Source organism: Cervus elaphus, chromosome 29, assembly GCF_910594005.1.
Source record: "Cervus elaphus chromosome 29, mCerEla1.1, whole genome shotgun sequence".
Lineage (NCBI taxonomy): Eukaryota > Metazoa > Chordata > Mammalia > Artiodactyla > Cervidae > Cervus > Cervus elaphus.
Window position 1 is genome coordinate 10,544,590 of NC_057843.1, and position 26,997 is coordinate 10,571,586.

At 42.2% G+C, this 26,997-nt stretch overlaps 1 protein-coding gene across 3 annotated transcripts in view; it reads right to left on the reverse strand.

Annotated features, from left to right (window-relative positions):
* EXTL3 (exostosin like glycosyltransferase 3) overlaps positions 1–26,997 on the reverse strand; it is a 126,339-nt gene that overhangs the window by 41,065 nt on the left and 58,277 nt on the right. Inside the window, exons 1-2 of one of the 3 annotated variants that reach the window (XM_043890804.1) lie at positions 21,183–21,315; positions 22–113 (exon numbers count right to left, since the gene is read on the reverse strand). The gene's annotated coding sequence lies outside the window, so the exon portion shown is untranslated. Of the gene's footprint in view, positions 1–21; positions 114–21,125; positions 21,316–26,997 lie in introns of those variants that run through there. The other 2 variants (XM_043890801.1, XM_043890802.1) reach the window with 2 other exon arrangements.

Consider the following 26,997-nt stretch of genomic DNA (forward strand, 5'->3'; position numbering starts at 1 on the left):
GCTGCTCCAGCCCCTTCTTACCATGTGGCTCAGGTCCCTCCTCTCTCTGACTCACGTAGCACTGCACTTCACTGGATCATCTCCTGAAGGAGTGAACTCCAGGGCTTGCTCTCCTGATAGAAGACAGAGAGGTGACAAGCAATTAGGAAAACACTCAATACTGAAGAATTTATTTACTGTCCACTATGAAAAGGGTTCTCATGTATACAAGGCAATCATAGAATTTATTGTTCAAATGGAGACAGTATTTTAAGTGAAAAGGGGTCCTATCAATAAATACACTTGGACAATAAGCATAAATTGGCACTCTCAAAGGCAAACCATCCAGCTATATGGTTACCTGTTTATGTGCTCCATGAGGGAAGAAACCAAAACACTAAAATGTAGAAAAGTTCTTACCTTTTAGAAGTATATACTGAGATATTTACAGACGATTTATCTGGAATTTGCTTAAAAATAAATAGGACAAGGGTGATGGTGAGAACTCTGGGGAATCAGTGAAACAAGATTAGTCATGACCAGACTGCTGTTGACACTGAATGGTAGGGAGATACGCGGGTCTGCTTTTTATGTGTTTAACATTTTTCATATTAAAACTCAAAAATAAACTATACAGAGTCTAAACAAAATGTCTTTAAAAAGTCATCTGGAGACTGACTACACAATCTCCTATTGCTAGCACCACCAACTTACAGTGAACAGAACTGGAACAAGCAACAAATGCCCCGATGGAAACCAGTAATTCAACATTGACTCTAAAATTTCTGTCCCCATCAAGTTCCATCTCTTTTACTGGAATTAGGCAAAAGTGTCATCAGTGCTCTGAAGCATGAACTTTCTTTCCCAAACAGCTAAATCCATCATTTCAAGCACAGAAGAAAACCAAAAACACTTAGAATCTCTCCTGCCATTCTCTGGAACAACAATGACGGTATTAGGATCTAGAAATAAATGTCCCATGAAACACTGGTCAGGAGCAGTCTCCTCATCGATGTAACTTCCCACGCAGTACACACGCCTCACTGCTTCTGTCATCTGCCACAGCACTGAATGCCCAGCTTGTCAGCCTGCACCCTACGATGCATTCTACACGCAGCAACCAGAAGCATCGTCTTCAAATCTGAGTGAGACCATGGCTGTCCGTTCCTCAGAAATTTTCAGTGCTCTCCCACTGCACTGCCAGGACCGTCATAACTAGCTCCTGAAAGTGAAAGTCGCTCAGTCGTGTCTGACTCTTTGCAATCCCATGGACTATACAGTATCATCTATCTTTCCCAACAAAACCTCATTCTTGTGGGTAGGAACCTTGTCTGCCTGGAGCACTGCCGTATCACCAGGTCTCAGCACAGCGCCAGGCACACGGTTAGCATCTCTGTAAACATCTGTTAAATAAATGAATGACATCACCGATCACTTTCCCGCTCTACAAACTCTCAACGTTCCCTTGGTTGCCCGTGACACTGTACTCTCTATTCCACCCGTCTCCCTGACTCGTCCCTTTCTGCTTTCCTGGCACCACTGGTGGTCCTACCTCATACAGAAAGTGCCCCCCAAGGCTTCTGACATCATCTGGTAATGAATCCATCCATTCAGAAGGCTTCAACCCCCAAAGCTACTACTCCTACCCTAGCCTTTCTGCTCTGCACTAGCAGACCAGCATTTCCAGCTCCCGAAAGAGGCGACAGAGAATGAGATGGTTGGATGACATCACTGACTCACTGGACATGAATCTGAGCAATCTCTGGGAGATAGCGAAGGATAGGGAAGCCTGACTTGCTGCTGCCCGTGGGGTCGCAGAGAGTTGGACACAATTTAGTGGCTGATCAACAAGGCTACCTCCTCTAGGACACACCATGGCCACTTCATGATTCCAAGTATTCCCTCTTTCCAAAAACTTTCAGATCTGCCCATGATGCTACATTCTTCCCCTTCTGCAAACTAGAAACAATGTGATATACAGGAAAGAGTACAGACCTCCTGGCCAGACCTGGATCAAATCACAGCTTAGCAAGCTCTTAGATGGTCACTTAACTATAATGAGCTGCAGTTTTTTCATAAGTAAAACACTCATGTTCAGGATTGTTACAAATATTAGATAATGAGTAAAAATCACCCTACACAGAATCTCAATTTTATAGTCTATTATTGGCTACAAGTCCTGGAGTTATTTTTAGATCTGCCAAACTGTATCCATTCCTTTTTATAATAATTATTATGGTAATAATATATTTATAATAATAATTTACAATGTGTGCATTTATCCCTTCCTTTTATTCTACCGTCTTCACCCTAATACTGGACCATAACAAACCATTATGCCTAATCTCAATTCCCCATCAGTTTATCCTGTGCATTACTCTGAATCAGAGTAACGATTCAGTAACTCTGCATTACTCAGTATTTTTTTCATCTAATAATGCTTTAGCTTGAATAATTGCAACTGATCTGATTTTCAGTTCACCACACCATTCTTCTGCTATATCTGGTTAAAGGTTAATTCCACCCAATAAATTCTTAAATTCAGGTATTATACATTTCAGTTCTGGAATGTCCATTAAGTCCTTTGTTAGAGATTCCATTTCTCTATTGAAATTCCTCATCTATTTATTTTTTCCATCTCTTCTTCTATTTTGTTTAGCATATTTATAAGAATAAAATTCCTTATCTAATTTTACTGTCTGGGACACCTGCAGACTTTATTCTACTATTTTTCTCTTGATTGTACATCCTGTTTACCTGTTCCTTTGCAATCTTAAGATTTTTTTATTGTGTGCTGGACATCGTTTAAAAGTACTATAAACATAGTAGTAAATACAATTTTCGAAAGAGATGGCACATTTTCTGTCAGGTAGTCAGAAGGAATATAATTATGTACAGATTCTCATTATCCCTAGAAATACTTTTTGCCTTAAAGTTTACTCTGGCCAATATTAGTATCAGGCACTCAGCTTTTAAAATTATTTTGTTGTTGTGATAAAACATATACAACATAAAACTGCCATCTTAATTATTTTTAAAGAGTCTAGCCTGCAGCATTAATTACAGTCAAAATGTTGTACAACCATCATTACCATTTCCAAAAGTTTTCCATCACCTCAAGCAGAAACTCTACAACCAGGAGGCAGTAACTCACCTCCCTGTTCCCCGTTCAGTTCAGTCCCTCAGTCACGTTCGACTCTTTGCAACCCTGCAGACTGCAGCACGCCAGGCCTCCCTGTCCATCACCAACTCCCGGAGTTTACTCAAACTCAAGTCCGTTGAGATGCCATTCAACCATCTCATCCTCTGTCGTACCCTTCTCCTCTCACCTTCAATCTTTCCCAGCATCAGCGTCTTTTCCAATGACGCAGTTCTTTGCATCAGGTGGCCAAAGTATTGGAGTTTCAGCTTAAGCATCAGTCCTTCCAATCAACACCCGGGACTGATCTCCTTTAGGATGGACTGGTTGGATCTCCTTGCAGTACAAGGGACTCTCAAGAGTCTTCTCCAACACCACAGTTCAAAAGCATCAATACTTCAGTGCTCAGCTTTCTTTATAGTCCAAACTCATATCCATACGTGAATACTGAAAAAACCATAGCTTTGACTAGACAGACCTTTGTTGGCAGAGTAATGTCTCTGCTTTTTAATATGCTGTCCAGGCTGGTCATAGCTTTTCTTCCAAGGAGCAACTGTCTTTTAATTTCATGGCTGCAGTCACCATCTGCAGTGATCTTGGAGCCCCCCAAAATCAAGTCTGTCACTGTTTCCATTGTTTCCCCATCTATTTGCCACGAAACGATGGGATCAGATGCCATGATCTTAGTTTTCTGAATGTTGAATTTTAAACCAACTTTTTCACTCTCCTCTTCCACTTTTATCAAGAGGCTCTTTAGTTTTTCTTTACTTTCTGCCGTAAGGGTGGAGTCATCTGCATATCTGAGGTTATTGATATTTCTCCCAGCAATCTTGATTCCAGCTTGTGCTTCATCCAGCCCAGCATTTCTCATGATGTACTCTGCATATAAGTTAAATAAGCAGGGTGACAATATACAGCCTTGATGTATTACTTTCCCGATTTGGAACCAGTTTGTTGTTCCATGTCTGGTTCTAACTGTTGCTTCTTGACCTGCATACAGATTTCTCAGGAGGTAGGTCAGGTGCTCTGGTATTCCTATCTCTTTAAGAATTTTCCAGTTTGTTGTGATCCACACAGTTAAAGGCTTTGGCATAGTCAATAAAGCAGCTGTTCCTCTGAAACTCTCTTGCTTTTTCTATGATCCAACGGATGCTGGCAATTTGATCTCTGGTTCTTCTGCCTTTTCTAAATCCAGCTTGAACATCTGGAAGTTCACAGTTCATGTACTGTTGAAGCCTGGCTTGGAGAATTTGAGCATTACTTTACTAGCGTGTGAGATGAGTACAACTGTGCAGTAGTCTGAGCATTCTTTGGCATTGCCTTTCTTTGGGATTGGAATGAAAACTGACTTTTTCCAGTCCTGTGGCCACTGCTGAGTTTTCCAAATTTGCTGGGATATTGAGTGCAACACTTTCACAGCATCATCTGTGAAATAGCTCAACTGGAATTCCATCACCTCCACTAGCTTTGTTCATAGTGATGCTTCCTAAGGCCCACTTGACTTTGCATTTCAGGATGTCTGGCTCTAGGTAAGTGATCACACCACCATGATTATCTGGGTCGTGAAGATCTTTTTTGTATAGTTCTGTGTATTCTTGCCACCTCTTCTTAATATCTTCTGCTTCTGTTAGGTCCATACCGTTTCTGTCCTTTATTGTGCTCATCTTTGCATGTAATGTTCCCCTGGTATCTCTAATTTTCTTGAAGAGATCTCTAGTCCTTCCCATTCTGTTGTTTTCCTCTATTTCTTTGCATTGATCACTGAGGAAGGCTTTCTTATCTCTCCTTGCTATTCTTTGTAACTCTGCATTCAAATGAGTGTATCTTTCCTTTTCTCCTTTGCCTTTCACTTTCTTCTTTTCACAGCTATTTGTAAGGCCTCCTCAGGCAGCCATTCTGCCTTTTTTCATTTCTTTTTCTTGGGGGTGGTCTTGATCACTGCCTCATGTGCAGTGTCACAAACCTCTGTCCATAGTTCTTCAGACACTCTGTCTATCAGATCTAATCCCTTGAATCTATTTGTCACTTCCATTGTATAGTCGTAAGGGATTTGATTTAGGTCATACCTGCATGGTCTAGTGGTTTCCCCTCCTTTCTTCAATTTAAGTCTGAATTTGGCAATAAAGAGTTCATGATCTGAGCCACAGTCAACTCCCAGTCTTGTTTTTGCTGACTGTATAGAGCTTCTCCACCTTTGGCTGAAAAGAATATAATCAATCCCAGCCCCTGGTAATCTCTACTTTACTGTCTCTATGAACTTGCCTTTTCTAAATATTCATGTAAGGAGTATCATAGAATATCTGTCCTTATGGAACTCACTTATTTCACTTAGCATGTTTCATCATTCATCTGTGTTGCAGCACAGAACTTCATCCTTCTTTTTGGCTGACTAATATTCCATGGTAGGTATATGCTGCCACTTTATCCATTGAACTCTCGATGGATATTTGGGTACTGCCTGCCACTTGGTCAGACACTCAGCTCTCAGCTAATATTTACCTAGCTTAACTTTTTCCATTCTTTTCCCAGCAAACTTTCCATGTCTTTCCTTGTATTTTAGGTGCCTCTTAGAAATACTTGAGAACAAGATTTCATTCTTTTAATAGAACTCCAATTTAACAACCTTTGACTTTAAACTATAGTGTTTGATCTACTTATACTTTTGTGATACTTTAAGATTTACTAACAATCTTTTTTGAAGGGGGGTAATTTATCACTTTTTTCTATTCCCCATCTCTTTCTTGACTTTTAGTTGATAAGTTTGTTGTGTCTTTTAAACCCTCTACCAGTCTGGAAGTTATATATTCAATTTATGACTTTAGTTGAAAGTTTAACATTATCTCTAGTATTTTGTCCCTCTTCTCAATTAACAAAAGATCCTTACCTATGACTGGAGCTTCCCTGGTGGCTCAATGGTAAAGAATCCATCTGCCAAGCAGGAGACATTGAGTTTGATCCCTAGGTCGGGAAGATTCCCTGGAGAAGGAAATGGCAACCCACTCCAGTATTCTTACCTGGGAAATCCCATGGACAGGGGAGCCTGATGGGCTATAGTCCATGGGGTCACAGAGAGTCAGACACGACTTAGCGACGGAACAACTTTACCTATGATGACCTCTCTTGACGTACATCAGTACTGACTGATACTGTAGCTCCACCATGCGTTTACTCGCTCAACATTAGCCCTTACTATCATTAGTACAACTTGTGCTTGTTTAGATTCACCCACATTATTTACCACGCTCCTTATTCAGAGCTCCACTCCTTTTTACATTTCATTCCTTCCCTCTGGTTATTTTCTTTTTCCTAAAGTAGTTCCTCCAGTCAGAGTTTGTTGGTGGTAAATTTTATGTGAAATATTTTATTTCACCCTAAATCCTAAATAATGATCCAATTGCATGCACCAGTCTAGGGTAATAATCCTCTGGATTCTATCATTGTTGCTGAGAAGTGAGATGTCGAACTATTGTACCTCGTGGGTAACCTGACTCTTCATGCTGGCTGTATTTAAGATCTCTTCAGCTTTGGAGTTCTGCTATGTCTACATGTGGAATCTGGAGCAGGGGGCAGGAGTGGAAGGTGAGTGGGATGCTTAGCACTCAAACTTTTTGGTTCTTAAGATGCATGTCTTTCATTATTGTAGAAAATGTTCAATCATTATTTGTTTGTTTGTTTGTTTAGTCATTAACTCTTTGTATAGGGCCTGTCATTCATTCTCTCCTTTTGAACGTATGACATATGTCAGACCTCCTCATTCCATTCTCCATGTCTTTAAACCTTTCCTCTGTATTCTTTTATCCTTTGTGCTACCATCTGGAAATGTCCTCATTATCTACACAGTTGAGGGGTCAGGAAATGCTTTCAGTAAAGAGCCAGAGAGTAAACATACAAGGCTTTGGGAGCCACATCCAGTCTAAGTAGAATATTTTCATTTGTCTCTTTTTAATATCCTTTAAAAATATAAAAACCATTCTTACCACGCAGGCTGTACAAAAACAAACCACAACCAAGATTTAGCCCACAAGCCACAGTTGGCCAACTCTTGATCTAACTCATTAATTCTCTCTTTTGTACCTAAGGGGTTGTTTATCAAAACCACCAGGTTTTGATTTCAATGACTATTTTACATTTCCAGAAATGCTGTTAGCTCCTTTTTTAAAATCTGCCTTATTTTTATGATAGCACCTACTCTTTCTCACGTTTTCTGTTCCTGCCCTTCATGTGCTGAGTTTCTTCTGTCTGCTGATTCTATTATCATCAGCTTTGGACTGTTTTTATGTCGATCTCTCAGTCTGGAGAGTCTCCTAAAAGCCAAGAAAATGTAAATTTGAACACAAAACCCATATGAAGGGAAAATGGTTCTGAGTTCTCAGTGAATACTCCCTTCCCCAGCCAGTTCTGGATCTTGCTAACAGAGACTTTATTTTTTTCCAGTCTACCCATTCCTGTAGTGAGTGTTCAACCTTTTGAAGATCCATACTGTCATCTGGTGTCTCAGTCTGACACTCACAGGCACAAGGCTCTGTCTCTTATTTCTGGGGAACTAAACTGCAAGTTACCAAAACTGGCAAACACCATAAGAGACTATAGCATCAGACTGTTCATCAGATGCTTTTTCAATCCCCAACCTCTCCTGCCCCCACTCCACTTTTTAATTTTAATGAGAATCTCTTTCCTGAAAGCAAAATAAGCATTGTATAGCAAAGAGTTTATATTAATCTAGTCTGCTATTGTGCCAAAACCAGAGACCTCCTCCAGTCTTTAGTCTATGCATGAATAAACATGCTTACAAAAATGGGACATATGTTCTTTTCTGTAATCTGATTGTTCCCACTTATAACAAGAACAGTCTAATGACCCATATCATTGCATGCTATACTATATGACGGTCAATAACTGAGGACAGAAACATCATAATTTGTTTAACCAATCCTCTTTTTGTTAGACATTTGTTTTCAATTTTTCATTATAATCAACGCTATAACAACTATTCTTGTAGCTATCTTTGCATACATCCACGGGTAGCTCCTCAGAAAAAAAAAATTTAACATGGGTCGGTGCAAGAATATCTTATTTTAAAAATTACTGTCTGCTAGAAAGATGGCCATTTATCCTCCCAGCAACAACACAGAAGGCATCTGTTTCCCAAGAGCTGACCAGTCACAGTGTGACAGAGACGGTTCTTACTCCACAAGTATGGATCTGCTCCCTTCCATTTCCCTCTCTGCCTTACAGTTTGGCTGGAATCAGAAGACTAGTTCTTGCCAAAGAGAACGTGAGAAGAAGCAAGGTATCATTTCCTGTACAAGGCTCTTAAGAATAGGGATGGATTCTTCTTCCCCCAACTACTTGAGAGACTGAAAGCAAAAAACTCTACAACTATGGAGAGGCGAGATTAAAAGCAACCCAGAGCTCTGGGTTGACTGGAGTTCTGGGTGACTGGAGATAGTCACTTGAATGGGAAAGAGTGAGAAACTTTGGTTATCTCAGGCCACTAAGATTTCTGCATCTGTTGCTGCAGTTAAGCATTAATTAACCAAACAAACAGCATTGAAACAAGTATACTATCAAGGGTGAAACAGATCACCAGCCCAGGTTGGATGCATGAGACAAGTGCTCAGGGCTGGTGCACTGGGAAGACCCAGAGGGATGGGATGGAGAGGGAGGCAGGAGGGGGGATCGGGATGGGGAACACATGTAAATCCATGGCTGGTTCATGTCAATGTATGGCAAAAACCACTACAATATTGTAAAGTAATTAGCCTCCAACTAATAAAAATAAATGGGGAAAAAAAATAATAAATAAATAAATAAATAACCGAATAAATCCAACTGAATGCTATTTTAAAAAAAAGAGTTTGATAAAATGTCATTCTCCTGTTTTGATTTACCCTTTATTACTGGAGGGCAAACAATCTGTGCTCATTAAGTGTCTGTGCTTCTCACTTCATACACTCTCAGTTCACCTGTTTTGCCAAATTTTCTACCTCTGAAAGTGTTTTTCTAACCACAACAGTCGGTTGTCCATATCACTACTCTCCTGCCGAACGCCAACTGTTCCTTAGTTTCATCTAAGCAATTTGTTTCTCTCCAGCTGGATGTAAAAACTGTTCTTCTCACCACTTTTTAAACCTCTCTACAAAATACCACATAGTTCTGCTTACCAGGTCACTGCTCAATAAATAATTATACTAGGTGAAAGTCTTAGTTTACATTTTCATTTTCAAACAAGTTTGAGATTTAGAGCCTATAAAGTCTTGGTTCAAGGGAAATGAAACACTAAAAAATAAAAGGAGAGACTTTCACATCTAGGAGGAGGCTTGCAGGCCATCTGGACTTGCAGCCAGAATCTCTGGTTCAGAACTCAGCTTTGAGATTTTAAGAATATTACACAATTTCCTCCTTAAAGTGATACTGAAAATCCCTACATACCTCCAGGGTTATTGTGGGGATGAAATAAGATATTATAGATGGTGATACTTACATTAGAAAAGAGAGAATATTTCAGATCAATAACCTAAGCTCCTACTTCAAGAACCTACAAGAACAAAATAAACTCAAAGTAAGCAGAAGGAAAGGAATAATAAAGAGGACAAATCAATGAAATCAAAAACATAAAGACAAAACTCAATAAAACAAAGAGGTTCGTCAACAATTTTGACAAACCTGCTCAAGACTGACAAAGAAGGAAAAGAGATACAAATCACCAACAATGGGAATGAAACAGGATATCACACAAGTCCTGCAGGCATCAAAAGGATAATAAAGGAAGACTAGGAACAACACAGGTAAGTTTGACAACTCAGACAAAATGGACCAATGCCTCAAAAAACACAAACTGCCACAACTCACCCAACAGGAAATAATTAGTCCTACAACTACTAAACAAATTGACTTTGTAATTTTAATATTACAAAGTCTCCAAAAGAAATGTCCAGCACCCAAGGCTTCCACTGGAGAATTTCTACCAAGTGTTTAAAGTACTGGGTTGGCCAAAAAGTTCCTTTAGGTTTTTCCACAGCATCTTATTGGCCAACCCAACATAATGATCTATTATATACAATCTCTTCCCGAGTTGGGGGACACCTCCCAGTCTATCTTACCAACCCTAATACCCAAACCAAAGAAAGCACCAAAAAAGAAAACGACAGATACATCTCTCTCATGAATATAAGACAAAAATACTGAACAAATAATAGTGCACGGAATTCAGTAATATATAAAAAGAATTAAATTATTCATACATCGCTCGTAGGTAGGGAGGTGTTAACATTGTTGATCTTATCCGGAAGCATGAACGTTCATTCTCTCCATTTAGTCACACCTTTATTTCTCCTATCAAACAGTTTTGTCATCTTCATCCCTGCCCCAGTGTCTTATATTAAGTTAATTTGTATTTTATATAATTTACTCATCCATTCTCCTGGTTCTCCACCTCAACAGCTCATCCTCTGGTACCTTTCACCACTCCTTAAGTACAGTTTGTCCTCGGGGGTTTATCCCTTGTCCTCTTCTCTCTTTCCCTATCTTTATTTACTGGAGTTTGCCAACAGCTTCAATTAGCACCCCCTGATTGGAAGACTATGAAATTTACCTCTCTAATCTTGATCTCCCTTCTCCAATGGTCAGCAACACAGACATCCACCCCTCAATGTTCCAATGGCAGCAAGGGTACATCTCTGAGTATAAGGAGGTTACGTTAGTGTCTTCTCCCAGTAAAGAGGGAAAAGTTCAAAATATCGTGTACAATTTATCATTCAGATCACTGCCGATGCTGTAACTTTTTACTCTTTCCCTTAACCAAAATTTTTTTTGCTGATAAATGGAAATTCTTCATCTGTTAGCCATTCACTGGAAGGCTTGAAACCAGTTACATTCCTGGAAGCTGAAATGGTAAGTAACTCAAGTCAAAGGTCCAGGACGTATGCTGAGAAGTTAGCTGGGCTTCGAGTTCTCAGTCAGAATTCCACACGTGCTTGTCTTGTCCTTTCCCCGCCTCCCTCCTACACCTGAGCTTACTGGTGCCACCTCCTCTGTGAGTGCCTTCCCCTCTAACACTCCTTCCGTCTCAGTGGGAACATTACCAGTGATGAGGGCCCTGCTTTCAAGAGTCTGCTGATAAAATAACCATCCTACTGACTCGACTTCTCTTCTTTTACAACTAAAATACTCTGATATTGAAACTTCCTATCATGGACCTGGCATATCTCTCTGTTCATTTAGGTCTTCTTTAATGTCTTTCAACAGAGCTGTATAATTTTCTTCATTTAAGAAAAAAAAAAAACACTAAACTGAGCTAAAGCAAAACACTCAATGGAGAGAGGAAAAAAAAAAAAACATCAGGGAGAGAAGAAGGGAATGAACAGCTGGTTCCACTTGGGCTGCAGTTATGCGTTTTATCTGAAACGTATGGAGGCAGACTGGGGCAAGAAACTAGACGCTTTTCCAGATGTTCCCTAATGACACCTTCAACTGACTTTAATCTATTAAATACCTGTGGTAACAGTGAGCATCTATTGAATGTCTACTGTATGCTAGGTTAGACCTACTGTGTTCCTTCACACACGTAATTTTCATGACAATCTTATGAAACACGTACTAACAGCGTTCCCACTACGTACATGAGGAAACCAAAGCACAGAGGTTAGGAAATTTGCCCAAGGGCACCCATAGTGAGTAAAACTTGGATTCAAAGCAGAGTTACTCTAAGGCCCACACTCACCAGTGTCTGACCCATTTAAGATAAACTGCCTGTGACGTTAATTCAGGGAACACATCACAGGCACGGCATGCATAAATTATTTTTAAATTACCCAGATTACTACAGCTCTGCTGTACACGGGTAATGAGAGCTGTAATTAACACTCACGGTAATACTATTCCAAACCTCAAGTCAACTCTATATTCACACTGATTTATCTGCTAAACAAAAAAGAAAACAATGTGCTCAGAGTGAATGACCTACCTGTGTGTCTGCGCATGTAGTAGTTAGCACACAGGCCCATCAAGCAGGCAGAACCCATTACAACCTGCGATTCCTGCCATGGCCACAAGCCCTTCAAACCAGATGAAGATAGTTCTGCACAAAAATCATTTCAATAAGGTTGTTGAAAGCAGTATTTCAAAGATTTTTTTAATTCTGTAGCGACACCAAACAACATCATTTCCTGATTTCCTGCTATGCACAGGCATGACAAACAGCCTGTTCCGGGAAGACTACCTAGTTTAAAATTGAGGATTTCAATAAGCTAAACGAATTAAACTAAAACAAATTTCCTGATACTAGCACTACTGTTAAGATTCTGACTTCTCTCGTCTATCATTCAAAATAACAAAATGCACTTTTCAGGGAAGCTAACTGTTGATAAAGAATGACTTGTGAAAACTGAATGTATGCAATTCACAAGTTACAGGAGAGCAGTGTGCGCTTTTCATAAGACAACCACCATAGTTTATTTACTGAGTAATGTAACTTGGGTGTAAAACAAGGGAAGTAGAAAGTTGCTGACAATTAAAAACCAAAATCAGGTGAGAAAAACTGGTTGTGCACTGACACACTCGCTGAGTTACGAGTCAAGACGATGACACAACCACAGAGAACCACGGAGATGAGACGCCTTTATTATAGGGCTTTGAAAAAAGGACAAACAAGTGAACCCGGGGTCAAGAGCAGATTACTAAGTCCAAAGATGTTCCACAAAGGCCCTGAGCAGGCACACAATAAGCATTCCTTCCATTACTCAACTGTATATAGTGTATTAACAAACAAACAAACATTCTTCATTAACCTAGGTCAAATACTGCTGCATTTAGTCAGTAATAAATCTCAACCCAGAAGTCTCAACTCCAGGATAAGTCCTTGATTGGAAAATTATGCCAATTCCTTTAACTGTTTCCACTCCCAGCAGTTTGATAACATCCCACAAATGAAAATCATGTCTGACAAGTCACTTTTTAACTAGCGTAATACAAAATCAAGATGCAAAATCACCTCTGAATGTTTTCACAAGATAAACCCAGGCCCGCCCAACAATAACTGAATCAGAATTCCCAAGTATGGGCCTCAAGTTCCTGCCATTTGACAAAGCTCCAGGTGACTTTATTGCAGAGCACACACACAAATTCAAAAGTACTGGTCTAACAAAGAACTGATCACAGTCCTCATTCAGACTGAGGACCTCTGAATCAATGTAATTACAGACAACTAAGGAGGCCAAAGAGCAATATACCTCATTCACGCAGAAAGTCTACAGACTACAGCACAGACTTCTGGAAGACAGGGGCGGGGCAGTCTTCATTTGTTATCACTATAGACCTACCACTTGTTATAACTGTATTTATATTTACAACACCCTCCAGTATACAATACTTTACACATACTATCTCATCTCATCCTCATGTCAATCATCTGGGGGATAGGCCTGTTTTTTCTACTGTACTCTGAAGAAAAGTAAGTGTGAATCCCAAAGTCAGGTAACCTGTTTAAGGCCATACAGCAAGAAGGTAAGGAGCCCAGATACAAACCCAGATGCCAGAGCTGTACCCCGCGATACCCAAGGGTTCATGATTTGTTTACTAAAATACTCATTCTGCTTTCACTCATTTATAATAAGCATGCACTACTTTCGTAATTAAGGAAAATGTTATTTTGCTGCAGTCACTGTAAAGTGACTTTCCCACAGATTTTCCCATAATGTGACAATCAGCTTTTTAGAAAAAAATTAAGCTGAATCCCTGCTTGACAAACCAAAACCCCAAGTAAGTCCCAGATGAATCTGAGAGGTAATTGTAATAAATGAAACCACAAAAAGAACAAAAGGAAAACATAAATGAAATTTCACCTCAAGATAAGTTCAGCCACTTGTACTGGAATCCAGACAAAAATGGAATCCATGAAAGAAAAGTTCAACAAACTTGATGACAAAGGGATCAAAGGCTTCTAATATTTGTTTATTTTTTTAAGTTGTGATTCAGTGAAGAGACTGGGGGAAGGCCTTTACAACACAGCATTACTTTAATAGAAGCAAAGGCAAGGCTGTAGTAGCAAAAGGAAATAAACAGGAAGCTACACAAAAAGAAGGGGCCCAAAGGCTTAACATGTTACAATATTTAACCATCCCAGAAATCAAGGAAATGTATCTTTAAAACAGGACACAGTGACATTTTCCACCTATAAATCAGCAAAGGACAGTAAGATTACAGTATGTGGCACCAACCAGGATCAAGGCAAACATCCCCACACCCCCAGTGCTGGGAGCAGGTACCGACTCTCCTTTCTGGAACACAGTTAGGCCTGAAGCAATAGAAGCCCTGAAACCTGCCTTCACTGACTCTTCAATTCCACTTCCAGAAGTTATTTGTAACAAAGAGTAGAGAATGAGAACCGAGATTTAATTTTGAGAATGTCCACGAAGTACACTACTTACTATAATAAAGGACAGGACATCTCTGCATTCTGCTGGCAGCTACAGTGACAGGTACACTGATGTTGTATTAGTACGAAAGTAAACTGAAATTTTCCATCTGTAACAAGTCCATAAAGTATTCACATCTTTGACTCAGCAATTTCACTTTCTAGGAATGCATTCTATGTGAGCAAAGATTTGTACTGTAAAGATGCAATCACCAAGCACTCAACAGAAAAAGCTACAAATTAAATGTCCAAGATTAGGAGGAAGGTTAAATATTAAGTATGATAAGTCCATGTCATTAATATGATTATTAATAAGCTTTTCAATCAGTTTCAATCAAACAGGGAAATGTTCACAATATAACTGTGAAAAATACAGCTTCCACAGTATGGGAGGAGGAGGTGTAAAAACAGGTTTTTTTTTTTTAATAAGATCTTCAGATGGATTTTGCTGAAGAATCTTTCCAGAACAGTTAACTTGATGTGCAAGTGCCTAGAGCATAAACTAATTTCTCTAAGAGTTTCCATTTCTCAAGAGAATAGGATTTTCACCTTATGCTATGGAGGCATACAATTCATATCATTAGGGCTCCAGGTCTCCCTAAATAAGACAGAAAACTCATGTAGCAGTTTGCTAAGCACGACCTAAATTGTGCTTTATGACTCGGGCATCCAACTTCAACCTTCATGGCTGAATTCAACTTGAGACTCCAATTTTGTCATCCTTTTATAACTAACCATCTTTAAGAGTCATCAGGACCCCCAACTTCACAATTCCAGTCTTTCTTGACTCAAATGCTTCTTATCCTTTTTTAACCCATAAAGTAAAGGGGTGGACTGCATGCGTGTGCATGCTCAGTCGTGTCCAACTCTCTGTGACCCCATGGACTGTAGCCCACCAGGCTCCTCTGTCCATGGGATTTCCCAGGCAGGAATACTGGAGTGGGTTGCCATTCCCTTCTCCAGGGGATCTACACACCCAGGGATCGAACCCCTGTATCTGACAGCTCCTGCATTGACAGGCGGGTCCTTTACCACTAGCACCAAAAAAAGGGTCAACTATATGACCTCAAAGATCCTTTTAGATTCTGAGACCCCATTGACTTACAACTGCCTTGCACAGAGCAAGCACATACATACTGGTTTCATTGGGGGAGAAATAATACCAACACATAAACTCAAGGTAGCAAGGCCATCCCCAAGACCTCCTTTTGTTTCACCTCCAAAATGCCAAGCATAATGCTTTAAGACCTCCCCTTAATTTTCCACTGTGTTAATAATAATTGAGGGTCCTTATCAACTATTTTCTCCATTTTATACCACAATTTTTTTTTATATGTTATAGCTCCACTTAAGAAACAAAGGAAGTCACACTGGGAAAAGTCAAGGTTGCAAAAAACCCAGGATACAAAAAAAGATTTTATCAGTCTGGAATATCTAAGTACATTTAAAGGCAATCAAGGTAGAGTTGAGCACTTGGATCTCAAAACTACAGGGAAATAATTTAGTTTAACAACAGCACACACAGAGCTGTGATTTCAGTGAGTATTAGTATCATTTCAGTGAGTCTACTCAATGCTCTGTCGTTACCTAAACGGGAAGGAAATCCAGAAAAGAGGAGTGTATGTATAAATATAGCTGATCCACTCTGCTGTATAGCAGAAATGAACTCAACAGTGTAAAGCAACTATACTCCAATAAAAAAATTATATATATACTAATATGTAATACTGATTAGGGAAAAAAAATTATCACCTATTGTTTTTTTTTTTGGTCTTTTTTTTTTTTTTAACAAAGTATGGTGTCAAAAACAGAAGAGTAAGCGTCCCCCCCACTCTGTCCTGTTAGATGACACTGTCTACTGAATACTGTATGCTGCGCTGAGGACCACACGTTAGGAGGGACATTAACAAAGTGAATGCAGGACAGAGGACTAAGAAACAGGTCAGGGGACTTGAAACTGTCAAATAAGAAACATCTGAAGGGAATGAGGATCGATAGTCTATGGACTAGAAGACCCGGGAAACAGGACGGTAATCTCAATGACCACAGGAGCCTTGAGAGTGAAGTTTATACAAGAGTGAAGCTGGCAGGCAGAGACTTTAGCAAAATGGACAGGATATTTGGCATCTAAAGGAGACTGCATGCTAACTCGCTTCAATCATGTCCGACCCTTTGGGACCCTATGGACCACAGCCCACCAGGCTCCTCTGTCCATGGGATTCTCCAGGCAAAAATATTGGAGTGGGCTGCCATACCTCCCTCCGGGGGATCTTCCTAACCCAGGGATCGAACCTGCATCTCTTACATCTCCTGCACTGGCAGGTGGGTTCTTTACCACTAGCACCACCTAAGTAGGCCCTAAAGGAGATTACTATCATCAGAAATGTGAACTCTACAACACTGAAGCTTCTTTTTCTGAAGAAAACCAGAAATAGAGATTTTCATGTGAAATCTCCCCATTTCTAAGAGCTGGCACCCAATGTAAGACTTGGTGTAAGTTGGGCAGCCCAACGGTACGTGCACAGGCCTTTTCTGATCCATACACACCAACCTGCAACTCACGTCTGGGAAACATGATGGCTATCTTCCAGCATCTGAAGAACTGTCAGAGGGAAAGAAATAGACTTGTTCTACACAGCCCTGAAAGGTGACACTCCCAGAGAGGCCAACTGCAGCTTGGGAAGGACAAGTGTCCTAAAAACTAGTCTGCGAATTAGAATGGGCGGCCCAGGGGGTTGGCATCACTGTAAGTATTCAAAGAGGAACAGGTCAGTAATTCTGCCTTCTAGTACATCTTCTGGTCAAATAACTAAAAGCCCACCCCACAACCCCCCACCCCCCCAAGCCTCAGTTTTCTTTCCTACCTTCCTTCCCCTTCGCAAAAGGGAATATTGGGTCTTCTCCAGTGGCTCAGAGAATCCGCCTGCCAATGCAGGACTCACAGGTTTAATCCCTGGTCCAGGAAAATCCCACATGTCGCAGAGCAACTCTGGAGTCCATGCTCTGCAACAAGGGAAGCCTCCGCAATGAGAAGCCCACACACTGCAACACAGAGTAGCCCCCACTCACTGTAACTAGAGAAAAGACTGTGTAGCAATGAAGACCCAGCACAGGCAAAAAAAAATAATTTTTTTAAAAAAGGAATATTCTAACACTTAGCCTCCTATCTCTCAGAGTTACTATAAAGATCAAAATCTATGTGAGAAACAATATATGAAAGTATGACATGATCGACAAGGACTATAGTAATTTAAGACATTATAGTAATCTACCATCATCATGTATTTATGTATGTCTAACCTATATACACACAGATGAAGGGCGTATTTCAAATCTAATTCATTATTTTTTTATTCCTCACTCAGTAGCAAATCTTTGTTGAAAAAACATTTTAAAAAGAGGTTGGAGGAAGAGGGTTAAAATGATGACAAATGTAAGAGAATAAGAAAACAAACAGTCAACAAAGCAAACATCCAGGAGGTTAATCATTAATATCACTCACTGGTCAGTCTAAAAGGTACTGGGCCCCGTCAAACAGAGGAATATACAAAAGCAGTAACGTGTGTGAAGGGGTGATGCTCGCAGGTCAGCACTGGCAAACCACGGCTAGGTGTGTTCTGTAAATCGAGGTACACTGGATCATTCGCTTACGGACGGCACGTGTGTACGGCTGCCTGCACACACTGCATATACGTCCTATAAGTCTGTTTCACTCTACAAAAGCAAAGCTTAACGGTTTCTAAAATACTCTCTATTCGGCCGTTTACAGAAAAAGTTTGCCTACTTTTCTGTAAAAGTACTCCGGGGTTACAAACCACAAAGGTTGCTGGATGCTGAGACATAGTTCATCTTCCCACGGCTCCATCCTGTGTTTTATGGGTCATCTGGGGGACGTGTGAGCAAAATCCTATACTGAAAATTACAGCCTAAGTGCAGAGGAGGTAAATATGTCACCAAGTGAGGTCTTCATATTCCTCTGATATACCCAGGATTATAAAAAGTTTAATACTGCTTCTCTTCCATCTAGCAATATCACCAAGAACTCCAAGTGTACAAGGAGTGTGGGACCAGTTCAGGCATGAAAAGATCACGCTTACCGGAGAGTCTACCCGTCCCCCAAGAGTTCTCGAACTCCATCTGCCTGAGCTCCCCTATTTTCAAGGAACCTACAAATACATGAAAAATCCTTTCTTCTTACTTAGTTACTCTGTCATTACAGGTTTTCGAAAGAAAAGCTGTGAAATTTAAGAGGAAAGAAAAATAGGGTGAAGATAAATATGTTAACAGAAGTTTTCTGAGCTAAGTTTAATGTCCAGCAGAAGTTAGTCCATGGGTTTATGGCTTTATGAAAGGTTTATATTCCTTGCCTCACTCTGAAGTAATTATATGCATAGACATTCAAATCTCTACCAACAGAGGAACCTTCATTTTTCTCAGAATACCTGAATCTCCTTCTGCTTTAGGCAGTACTTCCAACTGTCCCTCCAGGGGAACCACTGTGTGGTCCCAGACGTGATTTACGTAAGTCGACTCTTAAGGATTTCTGCCTCCAGTTTAGGTAGCTTCATTTTTGAAGGCTGGGCTTCCCATGTAGTTTTTGTTTTTTTTAATCTATGCCTTGTGGTCATGCAGACAGCATGTCCCCCAGGGTTCGCTCAGCCAATGTCTTGTGCTCTGCTTCAGTTTTCTAACTGTACTGAGCGGCTGGGATGGTAACCTGGGTGATCCTGATAGTCTTTCCAGTTCATGCCTCAGTTAGGGACCCCCTACTCGGCACAGCTTACCGAAGCCCAGGCCCCACTCCTGCACCACCCTTCAGAGATTTCACTCAACAGCTAGCCTAAAGCCCTGAGGAAAAGGGCAGCTCCTTATCTAATCCCCACAACATTCTTCCCATGGCTTCAAGCCATCCATTCAAACTCCTCCTTCTCAGGCTTAACTCTACCCCTGACTCATTTCTCTCTATCCCGTTTGCACGAAGCCTTTCCTCTTCACAGGTTAAAGCTCTGAAGCCTAACGACAAAAAGATTCCAACTACACGCAGAACATTAAATGCCAGAGTTTTTTCCCCTTTGATAAAGCAAGGGGTGGGAACCTGAAGACTCAAACTGGTGAAGCATTTATCTAGTAGATATGTCCCCAAGAGCAGCGGCTACATCTTGAAGTATTAAATAAACCATGTTTTCAGTGTTCTGAAGATCTACAATTCTAACCCTCTTCCAGAAAGCACTCAGACTAGGTTCCCCCATACTTCTAATTACTTCTGACTCCTCAGGCTCCCCACAGGAAATTCCCACAGGAGACGGTATTTTCAATGAACCAAGGAAGAGTTTAAGAAGCTGGGTCTTCTTTCTTTTAAAGCCCCCCGCTAAAAGTTGCTGAGAACGCTGAGCTCCACTTAAAAGACTATCAGGATCTCCCAGGTTAGCATCCCAGCCGCTCAGTAGAGTTGGAATAACTGAACGAGCGCGCAAGACATTGGCTGAACGAAACCGGGGGGAAAATGCAGTCTGTGTGGCCACAACGCACAGATTAAAAAAAAATAAACTTGGGAAGCCCAGCCTTCAAAAATGAAGCTACCTAAACTGGAGGGTGAACTACTTTAGACTTCTTAAGTAAATCACATATGGGAAAAAAGGACAAGAGTCTGTTCCTCCTCCGAAGACGTGGAACTTGGGGCTTGATGAAGCCCCTTCGAATTTTTGAAAAGAAAAGAGAGGGGAAGAATTCACCGAAGTCAAGTCTTTTGAGAGCCACGAATAACAATGGCTCAAGCGGTAGAGAAGAGAAACAGCCTCTCTGCAGTCTGGCAGCCGGGCTTCCAAAGCGCTTCGGATTCACACTGCACCCTGCTGCGCGCTCGGTTAACTCTGCTAAGATTTCAGCCGTGCAGACGCGCTCTCCGCAGCCCCTCTCCCGCCTGAGCAGCGCTAGGCCCATCACTACAGAGCCTGGGTACCAGAGCCCCAGAGGCACAGAAGAGGAGCACCTGGACCCTTCCTTGCGCAGGAAGTGGCTATTCTGACTGCGGGCTCCTCGTGAAAGGAGGTGAGCCGGGTGAAAAGAGGCCAAGGAAGAGCAGCTGCAGGCGGCTGTGTCTGAATGCCGCGGAAAGCAGATGTGGAAGTGTGTGCGCGCTCAGAACGGGGGTGGGGGCGGGCCGGATGCCCCTTCGTGGACCGAGGATGCTCTACATAAGCAGCTGGACAAACACAGGGGGGCAAAGGATGGGGGAGGACTTTCGGATGCAGAAGTGGCTGCACGGCTGAGGCTGAGCCTTTAGGAAAAGGGGTGGAGGTGGGTGCGAGGTAACCGGGGCTCTAGGGGGCGTGTGGGGGTGGGGAGGTCGCATTTAGAGCTCCCTATACCCCCAGGGTGGGGCCCGTTACCGGTTATCCTCCTCACTGGTGGCTAAGGCCCTGGAGGTCTCTCCCGGGCCCCCCGAGACGTCTGGCAAGGCCTACTCCGAGGCTGCACGCCCCCGCCACGCAGGGCAGCAGCCTCCCCCCCGGCTCCCGCGACCCCAGAGCAGCCAGACCCGGTCCAGCCCGGTGCCCAGCTCTCGCGGCCGGCCCCGGGGTCCCTACCACGAACCTCTTCCGGACCACCGCCCCGGCTCCTCGGGGCTCCCGCCGCCACCAGGAGTCCTACCGGCTTCCAGTTCAGGGACGAGCCGCTGCCGCCTGCGCGAGACTCGGGTTCCCAAAAGCCGCTCTCGCCGCCTGCAGCCCGCCTTCCAGGCCGCGCCGGATCCTCCGCTCCCCCTGCTGGCGAGCAGCCATTTCCGACCTGTATCGGCGGAACTTGCCGAAGTGCGCAGCGCCGGAAATGGCCGAACCCCGGCGCTCGCGAGCCTGGAGTCCGGGGAGGGGGAGGGGAGGGGGAGAGGGAGGGGCGAGGGCGGGAGGGGCGGGGCGAAGGCTTCCGCGGCTCCGCCGACCGCGCCCGAAGAGTCTCGGAAGCCTGGGACCCCCGCAGCCGGGCTCGCCAGGGACCGCGAGCGGCGGCGCCGGGGATTGTGGGAGCCACCCGCGGGGAAGAAGCGCGGGCCCGCCTCTCTCGGCCCTCAGACCCGCCTCCTACCAGTGCCCCAACTCTTTCCGAAAAACCTCTCCAGGGGGTGCAGAGCGAAAGCTCTCCGCCGGTCCTGGAACGCGTTCCGACTCCAGAGCCTCAGCCATTGAACTTCGGGTCTAAAACTAAAGCCGTCCCCACAGACAAGGCCTTTTTCAATGAGCTGACGGTCTCCCAAAAGGTCTGGAGTTGGCAAACAGTGAATATTTAACATCAAAGGAAAGGCCGGCCGGCAAGAATGCCTAGGGGAAAAATACCGAGGCTTTGCAGAAACAATGGCTAGTCCAGTCGCGTTGGCGTCATCAGCCACAACATGGAGGAAAAGACGAAGCCGTTTGAAATACTTAAGAGCCAACCTCTCAAAAAAAAAAAAAAAAAAGAGCCAACCTCTCGTAACGGAAAAGTGCACACATACTACAACTCTAAGAGACTTGTCAACCTTCACACTTGCAAAGTCAGGACAAGGCTTTTCGGAGAAAAATGGTGGGAGTGGGCGAAGGACGATGGATCTGGAAGACAAAGCGTCTGAAGAACTATGGCTGGAGGTTCGCAACATTGTATAGGAGGCGGTGACCAAAACTAGCCCCAAGAAAGAGAAGGAACTCCGCCAATCCTGAAAGATAGACCTGATCATTACTGGTCACTCAAGAATGAGTTTAAGTCATTACTTAAAATCTATAACTGCAATATGAGCTAAGATCAAAACTTGCTTCAACTTTTTAAAAACATGTTTCTAATTTCCAAAGGGCGGGGCTTCTAGTCCAGGGAACCGGAAACACTCCAGGACCCGAAGAAGCTGCTGGCTGGGATCCCGGTGCTTGGGTGGTCTGTACCTTAGAGGAGCTCAACCTCCTGAGACCACTCACAGCAGCCCTGTTTCGTCCACACACCCTTCTTGGGGGAGCCCAGAGGCCAGACAAAACCCTGAAGATTGATGTTTCCCATAGGGGACAGTTTGGGATTCCATATGCAAAACAAAACTTTTAAAAACCTAGCAACCTGTTTTCCAGGGAGCACACTTCCTCTCTCCATACCCATCAGCTCCTCCTTTTTCTGATCCCCCTTTTCTTCCCTCTTTCCTGACATCTTCCTCATCCCTCACCACACACTTCTCTCTTCTTTTGCCTTTATTACAAAGAACTAACTCAAACCTTCAAAGTCTCACCACCATCTTATATGTGCAAAAAAAAAACTCTATTAGCTTTTGCCAGTTTTGTTCAAGAAGGCTGGAGGCAAGGAAGCAAAAATCAAAATGCTTTAAAAGTCAAAGGCATTGCAAGAAATAAAAATAGGGAAACCTCGCCCAAATATTATGAGCAGCCTAAAGTTGTCCTTTTTTTTTTTTTTTTTTAATAGTTCATCTTGACTCTCCTCGAGAGGTCTGTGGCAGCAGGCAGAAGACTGGCAGTGTGGTAGGAGACGCAACAGAAGCCAGGGCTGGTTCATCAGGTGTTGGTTCATCACCAGGTGCTGGTTCATGTGCCCGTGGACAAGAGAGGACCTGCAGGTAGCTTCTTCCCGGAGGACTCAGCCCAGACAACTTCTCCACCTAAATGACTTAACACATTGCTGCCCCAAATGTCGACTCACTTGATTCCAACAGCAGTTCAAGATTTAGGCAGAAAAAGGACACACAACCAAAATGTGGTGAAATCTCCACATCCCCGAAGCCCCAGGCGCTCCTGAGCACCCGCCTCCTGTGGATCTTGTCAGTCTCTCCTCTCCCACTATTTCTTCCTCTCCCACAGTTCATGTCACTAACTAGTTATGACTTGGGCTTTTTTGAGGGGATGCACTACAGGGCATATGGAAATTCCCTAATCAGGGATTGAACCCACGCCTCCTGCAAATGAAACTCAGAATCTTAACCACAGGATCACCAAGGAAGTCCCTGGGCTCCTTTCTTTTCCTCCCCACTGTCTCTTCTGAGCATCATCTCCAACTTGAAGCAGATCCCTCACTGCATCGCCCCAGTCTTGTTTTCCAGCTGCACTCGAGACATTACCATACCATCACCATCCTGTGAGTACCTATTTTATGAATACTTAATTGCCAGGCAATATGTTCAACCCTTTGTAAGCACTGTCTCATTTCAATCCTTGCAGGGTGAAATCAGCTTACTGATATGTAAAGAGGCTAAATCATACCTTCCCTGGTGGTCCAGTGGTTAGGATTTTGCCTTCCAATGCTGGGGGTGTAGGTTCGATCCTTGGTCAGACAGCTAAGATCCCACATGCCTCTCAGCCAAAAAAAAAACAAAACATAAAACAGAAGTAACAAATTTAAGACATCAAAAAAATCTTTAAAAAGAAAAGAGGCTAAATAAAGAAGGTGCACGAGGTCACAGAGTGAGGCACCAAGTGATCACAGATGCGACTCCCAAGTCTCCCCAGCTCCAGAGTCAGCTGAGCACTTATCAAAGTGTATGCAAAGTTCTTTCATATATGCAAAATGTCTAAAACATGATCCTGCCCTCATACCATAAAAGTCACAACTTAAAAAGATGAGTAATTATCAGAGAGTAAGCATAACAATATTCATCCGTAAGAGGTCATCAATCCAGTTACATGTAATGGATGATAATTTACCACACCCTGTATAAGCCTCTGGTGGTAAAAATAATCAGTGCTAACATATACATGTTGAACAAGACCAGGGCTGCCCCACTAGAAATAAACTATGCAAATATGTAATGACAGACTAAACAGCATATTCACACGATGGAATACAACAATGAGAATGAGTACTTTGCAAACATACACAACAATATTGATGAATGTCTCAATGTTAAGAAAAACTGGACACGAAAATATACAGGCTATGATCCCATTTATAGAAAGTATAAAAAACAGGCAAAACTAATCTACTCTTAAGGAGTAGTGACTGGAGGGGAGTAAAAGGGGCTCTGTGGGTGCTTGTTCTATCTCTTGAACTGGGTATGGCTCCACAGGTATGTTCAGTTTATCCAAATCCATCAAGCTGTACAATTATCATATGTGTCCTTTTGTATGTGGATATTATCCTTCACTTTTGAATGTTTTTTTAAAAAATAAGTAATTAATGATCAAGGCAAGAAGCCTTTAATCACCCTTGAACATTGTCACTATGATTATGCTAGACAGGCCAATCATTCCTGGGCCCACCCCCACCACCTTCTCAGAGACACTAAACCCCGTCCATCCATCCATCCGCCTTCAGAAGAGCCACCTCCCCTCCAGCCCCAGCTGACTGGACCTGGAAACTTGACACCATGAAGCCGAATCAGGTGATGAAGTGCTTCATTCAATAAACTACACAGATTTGGGGCAAAGAATTTCTGGACCTATGCACAATGATAAACCAAGAAAACTGGTCTGCAGAAAAAAGAGCCAACACAACACAAGGAAGCAAAAGAAACCTGTGGGAGAAGGAGTGAGATGCCCCAGAGGCTGCTTACACGCCAGCTCTGGTACGCATGCACCCCACCTGTCACTGGGTATCCCTAAGATTGCTCATGTAGCCTTGCTGCTTAGTCGCTCAGTTGTGTCCGACTCTTTCGGACCCCATGGACTGTAGCCCGCCAGGCTTCTCCGTCCATGAGATTTCCCAGGCAAGAATATTGGAGTGGGTTGCCATTTCCTTCTTCAGGGGATCTTCCCAACCCAGGGATCGAACCCACATCTCCTGCTTTGGTTTCTTTACCACTGATCCACCTGCGAAGTCCTATGTAGCCCTGTGATTTCAAAAAAGAAAATCTTACTTATTTAAACTAATTTGAATAGGCTTCTGTTTGTGGCATGTATTATCTCATTTAGTTCCTGTAACAACCCTATACAGTAAGTGCCATTATGATTCCCATTCTCAGATGAGCTAACTGAAGCCCAGAGAGGTTAAGCAACTTGCCCAAATCACACAGCTGGTAGGTGGTGTTGGCGGGATTTGGGTCCAAGCAGTCTGATCCTGGTGTCTGAAATCTTAACAAATCAACTGCATTGCAGTGAGAGAGAAATGCTGAAAATGTCAACATGAACTGCATGTTGCGATTTAACTAAGGCATCTGATTTTAAATGGAGAAATGATAAAGAAGATTTAAAAACTGGCTGTCCAAAAAAGTTGGTAAGCACTTATTTTTTTCACAAGGAAATTACAGTTTGAGTTATAGATGTCAGAGAAATATAAAATGCATATAACATGACAAATTATACTAAGCAAGACTGTGTTCTTATACCAGGAAATTGTTTTAAAATTTCAGCAAAATGCTCTGTTAGCAGGTCCCCAGAAAACTAGATTATCTAGTTTTCCCAAAATGTTAATACCCAGGAGAAGGGGATTTTAGCCCTATGGAAATTAATGATTAAAGTTACTCCCTAAAAAAAAAGAAAAAAAGTTACTCCCTAAGAGGGAGGCAGACGCCAGTGGTCACTTCCCACGATGATGGCCAGACTCACAATCCACTCAGCCAGGCTTCTAGATCAATCACAACCAAGCCATTGGTGACCCCAGGAACCTTCAAATGGCATGATTCAGGAATTATCAGTGAGTTTAAGTCAGATAAGAACTTGTTCTCTCTGTAATGCTTTGACTTTAGACGAAAGTGCTGACAACCACCACTCAAGATCTTTTCTATATATAAATGATTGAGCAGTTTTGTGGCTTATATTTAGAACAATGCATGACAATTTCTAGATTAGAGTCCCAAGGTTACTCTTCCCTTTGGTCCATCGATGCCAGAAAGACAAAAGGTCACCTTCTGAGGCTCCATGGATGGCATTCTTCAGCCTGCTAAATGGCTCAACCCAAAAGTCCTTGCTTTGATGTTACCTTTTAAAGGAGGCTGTTTTTTTGTTTTGTTTTTTTTAATAATCTGGCAAAAGTAGGGATGGTTTGAGCAGTCTGTGGCTAATTTGTAGTAAGAACACTGAGTTAAACCAAGCTCCAAAACAAAGCACATATTATTATCAAAATGAGGATTTAATTCATTTCCTCACTACCTTGCACGTGACTGTGAAAAATGTCTTGCTAATAAGAACCTACTAGATAGCACAAGGAACCCTACTCAGTACTCTGTAATAGTCTACATGGGCAAAGAATCTATTGATTAAAAGAAGAGTGGATACATGTACATATATAACTGATTCATTTTGCTATACACCTGGAACTAACACAACACTATAAGTCAACTGTACTCCAATGAAAATTTTAAAAATATATAGTAAAGTTTTGTACTAGTTTCACATCAGGAAACTTAGCCTGATATGAAACTAGTTATCTACATAAGACAGATAATCTGTAATGATCAATTAACATTCTAAAAATTAGCTATTGTCCAGACTTTCCTAGCAGTCCAATGGTTAAGATTCCATACTTCCAATGCAAGGGGCATGGGTTCGATCTCTGGTCCAGGAATGAACCA